Genomic DNA, 11,477 nt, shown 5'->3' on the forward strand with positions numbered 1-11,477 from the left:
TTTGAAAAAACCCGATTTGTGCACATCTACTTTGGGTTGCTTAGTTGACGAAGATTATAAAGTAATAATATAAAACTAGTGGGAAGTGGCGATAGCGGTGGCAGGTGGCGGGAACATGTTATATTTCATTAACCAGCCAAACACTATTTTATTCATTTATTAGTAATACTAGCTTATATGCTCGTGTGCTACACGGGTTGACATTATGTCTTTTTTTAAATATATTAATAACAATATATAATAAAATGTGTAAAACTTATAAAAATCAATTACACATATAGCCATAAAATTCAATTAAAAGTATATTGTGTTAAGAGATATTGTTCTGGTTTCCATTTACTAATTTATAAACACTTTTTATAGAGAATATAATGTTTGTATTTAAAGATTTGTCACATCGAATAATCCATTTTAACCTTTGAATCGGGTGACAAATTCAGATTTCAAAGATATTATCATTTACAAAATTACATCATAATTAGTATGGTAAACAATTTAAAAATTATTTAGAGCATGTTTGGGATTGAGTTTGAAAAATGCTTATTCTCTTATTAGTGTTTTCAAAAAGCAAATAAGTTAAAATGTGTTTGGCAATCAAAAAAATAGTTCTTAATTTAGCTTCTTGATAGGGTTAAAAAACAGTTTTTCAAAAACCCCAAATTCAGGCTTTTCAAAATGGTTTTTTGAAAAAGCCAATAAACATTTTTAAAACTCAATCTCAAACATGCCCTTAACTTCAAATATAAAGTGGATAAAGTAAACACAATAATTTTAAATATGATCTATGAAGTTTTAAAAATCAAATTAGCATGTAGCCAAGTAACTAAAATTACAATGACTGGACACATATCGATTCCATTTTTTATTGTGATATATGTTGTCAAGATATAATAAAATTTTCAATTTCGTTTAAAAGTATATATTTGTTGTTTTAATTTATAATCAAAGACATATTTAAAAAATAGAAACTTCATTTTTGAGAAAAAATAATTGTTTACATTGTCATGTGTTCACCCTATCCAAAAAGTTTGAATAGTGTTTAAAAGCTTAATTTATTTTGTTTGTTTCCTCTAATGATGTATGGTTATTTTTCAACTTCAAAAAGTTCTACAAAAGTAATATTGACCATACCTAAATATGTTTAGCAACTTTTCATTTCAAATTGTTTCATATTTCATTACATATTCATGTAATCAACAATCATCCAATTTTGTTAACTTGTTTCATATACCCAAAAATATATTATTATTTTTTGTGATGAGTAGTTTCTGTCAAACTTATTTTTGATGTTATCATAATAACTTGAATTTTAAAAAGTTAGGTCCATATATGATGTTATAAATATTTTAAATTTATAAGTATTATTAGAAAATGATATAAGTCACTTGTTTATGTAGAAAAAAAACATTATTATACTTATTAAATAATTTCATAATATTCACATTTAAAAAATCAAATTTTATACATTAAAACTATAATATTCAAAATATTTCATACAATGTTATTACTATTTCAATTTATAATCAAAGACTGAGACTAATTAAATTCTCATATGATATACGCTGTTAAGGTATAATAAATTTCCATTTTCGTTTAAAAGTATATATGTTGTTTTTTAATTTTGAATAAAAGATTTATATATCACATATTTAAAAATTAGAAACTTTATTTTTGACAAAAAGTAAACGTTTACATTTTGAAGTTTTCACTCTTTCCAAAAAAGTTTCAATAGTGCTTAAAAGTTTAATACATTCTGTCTGTTTCGTCTTTTGATGTATGGTTATGTTTCAACTTCAAAATGATGTAGAAAAGTAATCTAGACCTTACCTATTTAAAAATTAGAAACTTCATTTTTGACAAAAAGTACACGTTTACATTTTGAAGTTTTCACTCTTTCCAAAAAAGTTTCAATAGTGTTTAAAAGTTTAATACATTCTGTCTGTTTCGTCTTTTGATGTATGGTTATGTTTCAACATCAAAATCACATATTTAAAAATTAGAAACTTCATTTTTGACAAAAAGTACACGTTTACATTTTGAAGTTTTCACTCTTTCCAAAAAAGTTTCAATAGTGTTTAAAAGTTTAATACATTCTGTCTGTTTCGTCTTTTGATGTATGGTTATGTTTCAACTTCAAAATGATGTAAAAAAGTAATCTAGACCTTACCTAAATATGTTTATCAACTTTTTCATTTCAATCTATAAACACTATTCATATTGATCAACTATAAACATAAAGATAAGTTTACAATTTCAAAATTGTTTCACAATTTAGTTACACATTTATGTAACCAAGAAAAATCAATTATCTGTTTTTTTTTCATATAACCTAAAATAGATTTTTGTTTTCTTTCGTCTATAATCTCTATAACTTATATGGTTGTTGTTTAGTGTTAGTCACAAAATAGTAGTTATACTTTTTGTCGTCCTAGTTAGTTGTCATAATAGTGATGCCCTAGACTTTCAAATGTCACTGCACTCGCCTACGGCTTTTGTATATTGTCGCCGGCTTCCGGATCTGTAGAGAAAGATCTAACTCCAAAGCAAACTGATAAAAAACAAATAAGACGTATTTAGTTTCGTTTAATAAGAATTGCTAAACCTACATCAAGGACACCTAAAAAATGAGTCGAAAACTTAATTCAAATATGCATAATTTTTTTAAGGTCCAATAACGCATTTTATTTTAAATTACTCTTATGATGTGAGATTAAATAGTTATCCATAAAAAAAATTTATGTTTTATCTCTAGTGGGTCAAAAGGATTGTTACTCCTTAACAAAATTACAAAAACAAAAGAATCATGTAGTTGTCATAGAATAGAAAATTAGTGCTAAACCGACATCAAGTACATTTTCAAAACTTTCCCAAAAACTGGATACAAATATGTACATCTAACTTTTTTAACTTTCGACCCAATATTGAATATGATTAACCAAAACAATACCAGATTCATACCCATCTCCATAATCTCAGTTATACTCAAAATACCCTTATGCTTGCTAGCACGAACTAAATAAGCAGGTCTTTCAATAAAAGTAAATGTTGACCAAAATCTGGTCAACCACAAAATAAAAGTGAACTTTGACCAAAATATACAAAATTATTCAAAAATAAATGAAAGGCATAAAAATAATTATAAAAAAAACAACGGAGTGATTTTGTAATAGGAGTTATAAAGACACATTTTTTAGAGAATAAAATACATAAAATTACAATATTTAATGAATAAGAGGTTTAAAGATGCAACCTTACATTATTATGAAATCTGTGAATAAGAGTATTTTGGTATACTTTATTATAACTAAACGTCGAGAGCTTCTCAAGACGAGTCGAGTTTGAGCCTAGACAAGCTCGAGCTCGGCACGCCCTAGATTAAAAAACATAAGGGTATTTTGGTCCCCTTTTTTGTTTACCTGAAAGCATTGTAATTTTGTTGCAATAGATACCACAAGGTCATAGAAGGGTTCATTAGGTAACCGTTTCGGTCTAGTCATCCCCAGCACCGTCACATCATCATTAGCTTCAGCCTACAAACATAACATCAGAACAAATTCATTTGCATACTATAAATTAGTGAAAAAAAATTGTGTTAAGATCAAAAGAAAATCAAGCTTAGACTTTTTCAACACAGGAGTATTGACTCTTAGACAAAACCTAAAATGTATAAAGCATTTTGATAAGCAATGGATGGACACCAGTTTAAGTTTTCTAAACAATTCAATTCAAATAAAGTCATAGGTTTTCTTTTATTTATTTTTTTCAAACCCCATGGCAGAATTTACAAACCAACAATGTTGTAAAATTGTTATGATACAAAATATCACAAAAAAGTTGATTTATAAATAACTTGTTAGTATTTTCTGAAAACCCGTACTGCCCCGAACCAAGATGATCATTTTCTAAAAGAACCTTTTTGATCTGAATCAAAATCACCATTTCACTAAAACACTCTTTATGATGATCATTTTCTAAAAAGACCCTTTCTGGTACGAATCAAAATCACCATTTCGTTGAAAAGACTCGTTATGGCATGAACCAAATATGAGCTGAAACAAATATGAACCAAACCAAAATGACCATTTTCTTAAAAGACCCATTGCATTCTAAAGTCTATATGTTTATTTCGATAAGATAGATTTGATCTTTTTAAGTGCAGACTATGTCACCAAAAATATATAATAATAATAATAATAATAATAATAATAATAATAATAATAATAGCAATAATAATAGGAGAGTACATGATCAACTTTGTATTGTTTTATAAAAATTGACGAAATTAAACGAAAGGGGTGGTTAATTACCTCAACAACTTTCTGTAGAGCAAAATCTTGACCCCACTCGTGAACCAGATCTTTCTACATTTATAATTGAAAGGATTAGACATAACCACTTAAATAAAATCAAAATAAAGATACGTATTTTGACCATTTTATCATCTCTAAACAAACGGAATAATATAAATAAGTTAAAATAAACTGTCTTACTTGTTGGTTTAAATCCGAGTAAAGCTTTAACTTCAATCTCAACTTATTAAGCTCTATCCTCTTTGCAGCTACCGAATCATGCAGTTTTGATGCACTTCTACACACATTATATAGAGGTTTCTGTATTATGAAAGATAATATATTTGTTAGTCAAAATGTAATCCACTTATAAATTCAAAATGTAGATACAAACACAATTAAAAACATTAGTCGATTATATTGAGTAAATTGTTTAAATATTATTTCTTTTATATACTAAAGTGCAATATCATAAGCAATTTGATCAATCATAAAACTTCAAATTTATAAACAAACCAAATTAACCAGGAAAAAAAAAGAAAAAGAAAAAGAGAAAACAAAGGATGTGTGCTATATATGGTAGCCCATTGGTGTTAATATCCAAAAAGATAAACATCATTTTGTGTAGTACAACATTAAGCTCATCATGAGCTGTCATTAGATATGCAACACACATTCTACATGTGAAACTGTATGGTGTTTGTGTTAGAGTAGCCTAAGTCTAGCACCAAATATAGTAAAAGTGACACCTGGATATGATCTCTAATGAGAGTGAGTTCATTATTATTTATGGCTTCAATTTTTCCAATAGTTTATTAATACCCACCTGGTATGTATGGAAGTGCTAAGCAGTGAAGGTGGAGATGGTTTCCAATAGTTTATCAATTTTTCCGAATATAACCCGACACCAAATTGACCAATCAAACTATTATCACTTCCAAGATCCTTGTTCTCCTATAACATGATAAAACATTAAAAAAATCATTTAAAAAACTGATGCGCATAAGTGCATAGCTATATAAGAAAAAAGAGAGAAGTAACTTAAGAACATTTAAGAACTTAGAAGTGCCACTTTGAGCAATAGTTCCAAGGAAGTCTATAAGCTCTTCCCGAGTCATTCCAATACCGGTGTCTCTACAAAAAAATAATCAAAAATATTGTTTCAGATGCCACTTTCACTATGCAATGGAAGCTTCAAGAAAATAGATGTGACATTCGTCAATTTCGGGTCACTTTTGTTATGTAAACCCGACCCGTTTGTAACCCGAACATTTCAAATATATAAAAGATTGGATCTTGTCATTTAAAATATATAAAATATTTTTTTTTATATTATGCATTGTTTGACCATTTAAACATACCCTTTTTTATGCAAACCATAAAAGAATCTTTATACCCAACCCTTCACTCCTTCCCTATATATACACACCCATCTTCTTCATTTTACTCTTGCTACATCTCCAAAAACTCTCTCAAAACTCCATAGATTCAAGGTTGTTATTTCTTATGTATTCTTGAAGTTTTGACTTCTCAAGTCAAACTAACTATAGTCTTTCATTCTAACTTGTTCATCTAACATTACTAACTCTTGAATATGGTGGTACAACATATATATAATACACACCCCTTGTTTCCTTTATTTGTTACTTCATCGACTTTGGTTAGTTAAGTTTCGAATGTCATAAGGCAAGGCTTCATGGAGGACTTCGTGTTCTTGATATATATTTACACACACGTAACTTATTATACATATCACTTATGACTAACTTCTAACCCTTTAGTTTGTTCATCTTATTTACAACTTCCATGGTGTGGGTTTGTATAAGACTAACCTCGGTTTAACCGAAACTAGTCCAAACCGGAAACCGAACTTTTGTTTACTAGTTTTGTTAAAATAGTTGTTTAAACATGTTTATTGCTAGATTTGAGTTTCAAAAATCATTTTTACAAGTTCTTTGATATTAAGCATATGGAATCCATCTATGAACTCGTTGGGAGATGGAAACCGAACTAAGCCGAAACTTTTGCTTAAAAGACTTGTAGTTAACTTTTTTTGTTGTAAAATTTAAGTTTTCTTCATTTATAAACCAATATACAAGTTCTATGATATTTGGGCATGTAGAAACCATCTATGAACTATTTGTGGGATGGAGACCGAACTATACCGACTTTTACTCGCTTAAGACACACAAGTGTGTTTTTAGTTATCAAGACTTGTATATTTCTTTAAAAAAATAGTTTACAAACTGATTTTAATTATTTTCTTAAGTACTTGGAATAGTTGGATCCAACTTGATCTCATAACATAGCTTGGACCGACAAAACCGAACACTCGCTTAACGTGCGTTGTTAGTTCTAAACAATAGATCTACATACTTGGTTAAGTGTTAGTATGTTTTAATGAGTTATCTCATAACAATTAATATTTTGGAAAGTTGACTTTGGGTTCGACCATTTGTCAAGACCCGAACCGACAACCCGAACACTCGTTAAAAACCTGTTTTAGTATCTTTAGCCTAATGGAACTTGCATTTTAGCATTTTCCCCACCTTATTACTTAACATTGGTTAAGTAAATATTAAGGTTAGATACTTTAACCCGGTTTGAGCAAACTTACATTTTTTAAAAGGGTTATATTATAAATTCTTAAATAGTTACATTTTAAACCTTGAACTTTAATTGATTAGTTTTTGCAACAATTATTTTATTTAAAGATCTTCAAGACAACCTTTCTAAATCCAAGACTTTCTTTTATTTAGGCTTCATACGTTAAACTCGTCGTTCCGGCAAATCTCCAAATAATCAATCTTTCAAGTTTATTACTTGAATGTGAGTAACTTCATACCCCGTTTTCTATCTTTTATTTTGGGGGTGACATTTCAACTTATCTAAACTAAATGTTTTATACTTGGGTCTTAAACCACAAACGTTGTTGTATACCTTACTTGAATAATTGCTCGATTTGGTGTTCTATGCTTATTTGACTATGTGTTTATCGCTTTTGGATGGTGGAACTATAAATCCTAGACCATTTGGCAACCCCTCATGGCAAGGTGTCGTTAACGTAATGCAATTAACGATAACTATAAAATCCTAAACTATTTGGCAACCCCTTATAGTTGGGTGTCGCTAACTTGTTAGCGATAACTATTTATCCAAGTTTATAGCTATTATTTATGGTTTTGTATACTAGTTTTGTGGCTTTTCATACTATATATCTATTGTTCAAACTTATGAATTGCTCACCAACCTTTTTGTTGATAAACTTTATTTTATGAAATGTTACAGGTTTGCATCTAGGTTGATTATGGAGTTCGGTGAAGAAAACGTCACAAATACCGTTAGGATATTAGCAAAAATGAACAATATTTGATTTGCTATATTTTGTTATATTTTGTTGTATTTGAGCGATGAATATTTGGTTATGTGATATTTTCGATGTTGTGAAATGAAATGAGTTTGTTAAATATTGTCGCTTTAAATAGTGTCATGCGCTTATGAGCAATCGTTGCACCCCGGCATGTTCCGCCGCCTTTGGTCGGGGTGTGACAATAGAAAAGTTAATTAAAGAATATATATATAAAAGATGAAGGATCAAGGTTGTAACTATTTAACGTACGAAAAAAATATGACCGTTTAAAAATCGCGGGGGTATTTGGGTTAAAAATGAAAATATAAAGAATATATACATAAAAGATTAAGGATCAAGGTTGTAACTATTCTTTAATTTTACAAAAGTTAATTAAAGTTAAGGGGTAAACGTTGTAAATATTTTGAAAAAATATGAAATGCACGTGAGTTTTTATGCTCAAAAGACTATTTTGTCCTTCTTTATACTTGTACCATATGCTTAAAACTTTGTAAATTACTTAAAATCACCGTCTTAATTTGCCCTTCATTGCCATATTATATATAGTATAGATTTATCCTAAAAACATACGACAAATTCAATGCTGCAGCTTTCGTGGGACAGAGGTTAACATAAACTACCCAACCAAAACAGTTTTAGAAAATGGCAAAAATACCCTTTGATCCATTGCTTGGATTGCAGCAGAAGCAGCTTCAGTGTCTGCAAAGGTAACAAAGCCAAAACCTCTGGACCTGCCAGTTTCCCTATCCATGATCACTCTAGCTGTTACATGCCATAAGAAGCTATTAGGCACTTAAACGACAATGCATAAAGAAAGAGCAACAACTTCCATTCTTATCAATCTTATAACAGTTATGAATACTACACTGTGTTAACATCTATACCTTCATAAACTTCCCCATACGCGCAAAAAGCTTCTCGCAAACTGTTATCATTCGTAGCCCATGCCAATCCTGCAACAACAAAAATAATCATAAACACAACTATCAATACAGACTTCTGAACGTAACGTTACTCATATTAATCTCTTAATCAAGTTAAGATTACCTCCCACGAAAACTTTTGAGCTACCGCCAGTCTACATGCATCTTACCATTTGAAAAGAGATGGACTTGTCACTAACATTTCATGGTTGATGTTTGTGTGCTTACTCACAGCCTGCCTTAAAAGACTACCAGCTCTACTGAAGAAAGCCATGGCTGTATCTTGTAACCTAAAATATAGCAAATCAAAGAAACAGATAAGAAAATATAAATGATAGAAGTAACCTAAATTCTACACAGTTAATGGAGAAAAAAAATTAGATATCGGTAATTTTAATACCATGCAGAGTTTATATATATAGCAATTTAACACTAACAATTCAATAAACTCTCCTACCATTAACAATTAAACCTTTTACAACTTCCAAAACACTAACAATTGTAGCAAGTAGAAACTGATTAAAACTTAAAACACTAAAACTGACAATTAAGCTGATAATGGAAAAAACGGTGATATATCGGTCCAATCTCTGATATTATCGGTACCGATATTCTGCTAGAGGTCCGATAATTGCCATCGCATCGGTATTAACAGCATAGCATAGAACCTAATAAATCAGAAACTTCCTAAATCTAGACAGCCAAATAACATAAAAAGATTAAAAGCAAACAAAAAAAAACACAGTTGCAGTAAAAAGTAAACATTTCAGCAGATAAAAATCTAGATCCATTTCAGCAAATAAACAAAAACAAAAAGATATTAGACTGTTTTCATATAATAATTACACCATGAATAAACGAACATGTGGTGAGTTAAATGAAATTTAAGGAAATATCAAAAACCCACCTCATAAAAAATAAAACTAACCTTAAAACAGAGACAAATTAACCTAATTACAACCAAAAATTTCATATAATTTACAAAAACTTCAAGAAACCCACCTCAGCTTGGTATACGTCTCTCTAGACCCACCCTCAACTTCTTTTTCAGCAACAGCAGAAGCTTCACACCTCACATTAAAAACCCCTCTTTTTTCAACCTTCAATTTCAACCCAGAACACGAAATATTAAACCTTTTTGCCCAATCTTGATTCAATTTCAAAATTAAGCGGTTTGGGGTGTTGGGTGTTGGGTGAAAATAGTGGAGGTAAGGGACAGAGGTTGGTGTTAGAGTTTTGTTGAGAACAGGAGCCATAATGTTGGAAAATTGGAATTGGAAGCTTGGTTTGAAAATCATGCCAATTAAATATGAAGATTTTTCATGTAATTGAAAATCATACCTGTTTCGGCTCTGCGACGGAAAATACCGTTGACGGAGGCGAAGAAGAGGAGATTGACGGTTGCAAAGATGGCTTACTTGTTAGGGTTTTTCAAATTTTGAATTCTGAATGAGAATATAAAGAGAAAAAGCAAACCCTAGATAAAGATTGCAGTGCCGGCTCTACCATATAACAAAGTAAAGCAAAGCAAGGGCTTGAGGCCTCCATAATTTGAAACCATGTATAACCTAGGCTTGTTACCGAGAGGCAGAGTGATCGTGAGGAGTAGGACAACAAGCGTTCAACATGAATTTGTTGGGTTTTACAGAATTCTCAAGTTGCAGGTTCGAACAATGGTGGTGTGGTGTGGTGTGGTGTGGTGTTGCAATATACATAAAATGGTGAAAGGTATGATGTTTATGGAAGAATGACTTGTGGGGGGAGCTTCACAAACTCCAATGCCCAATGGTAAATATGAGCCACACATATTTTTTTTATTTATATTTATTACTGATTCATTTGTAATTTTAGTTTTCTTCATTAAAATGTTTATACTCTTAATTTTATTAATATGTTTGGTTGGTGTGCATATCCATTAACAGTGTTTCTATAATTAAAATTAATAAATATATTTAACTGTTGTATGTACAAATATCTTCAGAGGTATATATTTTATAATTCAATGTGTACAAATTAAGATCATGTGTATTGAAGTTTAAAATTTAGTAATTAAAGTTTACTAATATTTGTAATTTGACGAATAGAAGAGCGGGCTTATAACAATAAATGTCATAAAAGGGCCTTGACTTTCAGATTTGCTTTAGGCATCTAAAAAGGTTGGGCCGGCCCTGCAGATGAAGATTCCCAAAAGGGTTAAGGGAGACATGGCCTTCTAACTTTTGAACACAATAGTAAACACAACCTGGTGCTGACACGTGTCCCAAATAAATGTGGGGGTGACACGTGTCAGAACCTGTTTTCCTTTATTATATATAGAGATATTCCATTACGAATTTCATTCTTGCAACCCAACAAAGACTATTATGTTGGTCTAGTAAGACTAGAACTCTTGAATACAACCAAGTGAGCAGCCCTTATCTTGGGCCGGATTATGTGTGAAAAGAAAATATTAAAAGAAGCACCACCTAGACATGTTTAAAATGGTTTGGGACTAGGAACCGGAACCGGTTCCTATATTCAAAACACTCAATTAAACCGGTTCCAGGCTCGAACCGGTTCTTCCACCCTCGGACCCCTAACCTATCTAACCGGTTCTTACCGGTTCCTAAACCGGTTCCTGTACCGTAACCGGTTCCAACCGGTTACAGTGTAAAATTTTTTATTTTTTTTTTCGTTTTTCGTTTGCGATTTGGATTCTAAACTACGATTCGTATTTGTATAACATGAAAAATAAAAAAAACAATTAACATAAAAATAAATATAAAGTTGTGACATGTTTTAAAATCTTCAAAAACAAACTAACAAAACATTAAACTTATAAATATAAAGTTGTGACATATTATTTCTAAAAAAGTCTTCTTGTTCGTCGTAATTATTGAGCGGCGACTTCTTCCT

At 30.3% G+C, this 11,477-nt stretch overlaps 1 pseudogene across 1 annotated transcript; it reads right to left on the reverse strand.

Annotated features, from left to right (window-relative positions):
• Positions 1-8,248: 8,248 nt before the first annotated feature.
• Positions 8,249-8,893, reverse strand: LOC143600940 (glycine-rich RNA-binding protein 3, mitochondrial-like; annotated as a pseudogene). The gene is made up of 3 exons (XR_013147569.1): positions 8,707-8,893; positions 8,544-8,612; positions 8,249-8,421 (listed from the first exon to the last, which is right to left on the reverse strand). The product of XR_013147569.1 is annotated as a glycine-rich RNA-binding protein 3, mitochondrial-like (transcript).
• Between the last annotated feature and the right edge of the window lie 2,584 nt (positions 8,894-11,477).

Source organism: Bidens hawaiensis, unplaced genomic scaffold (assembly GCF_021521415.1).
Source record: "Bidens hawaiensis isolate Kalapana, Puna unplaced genomic scaffold, B.hawaiensis_p1.1 tig00055093_1, whole genome shotgun sequence".
NCBI lineage: Eukaryota > Viridiplantae > Streptophyta > Magnoliopsida > Asterales > Asteraceae > Bidens > Bidens hawaiensis.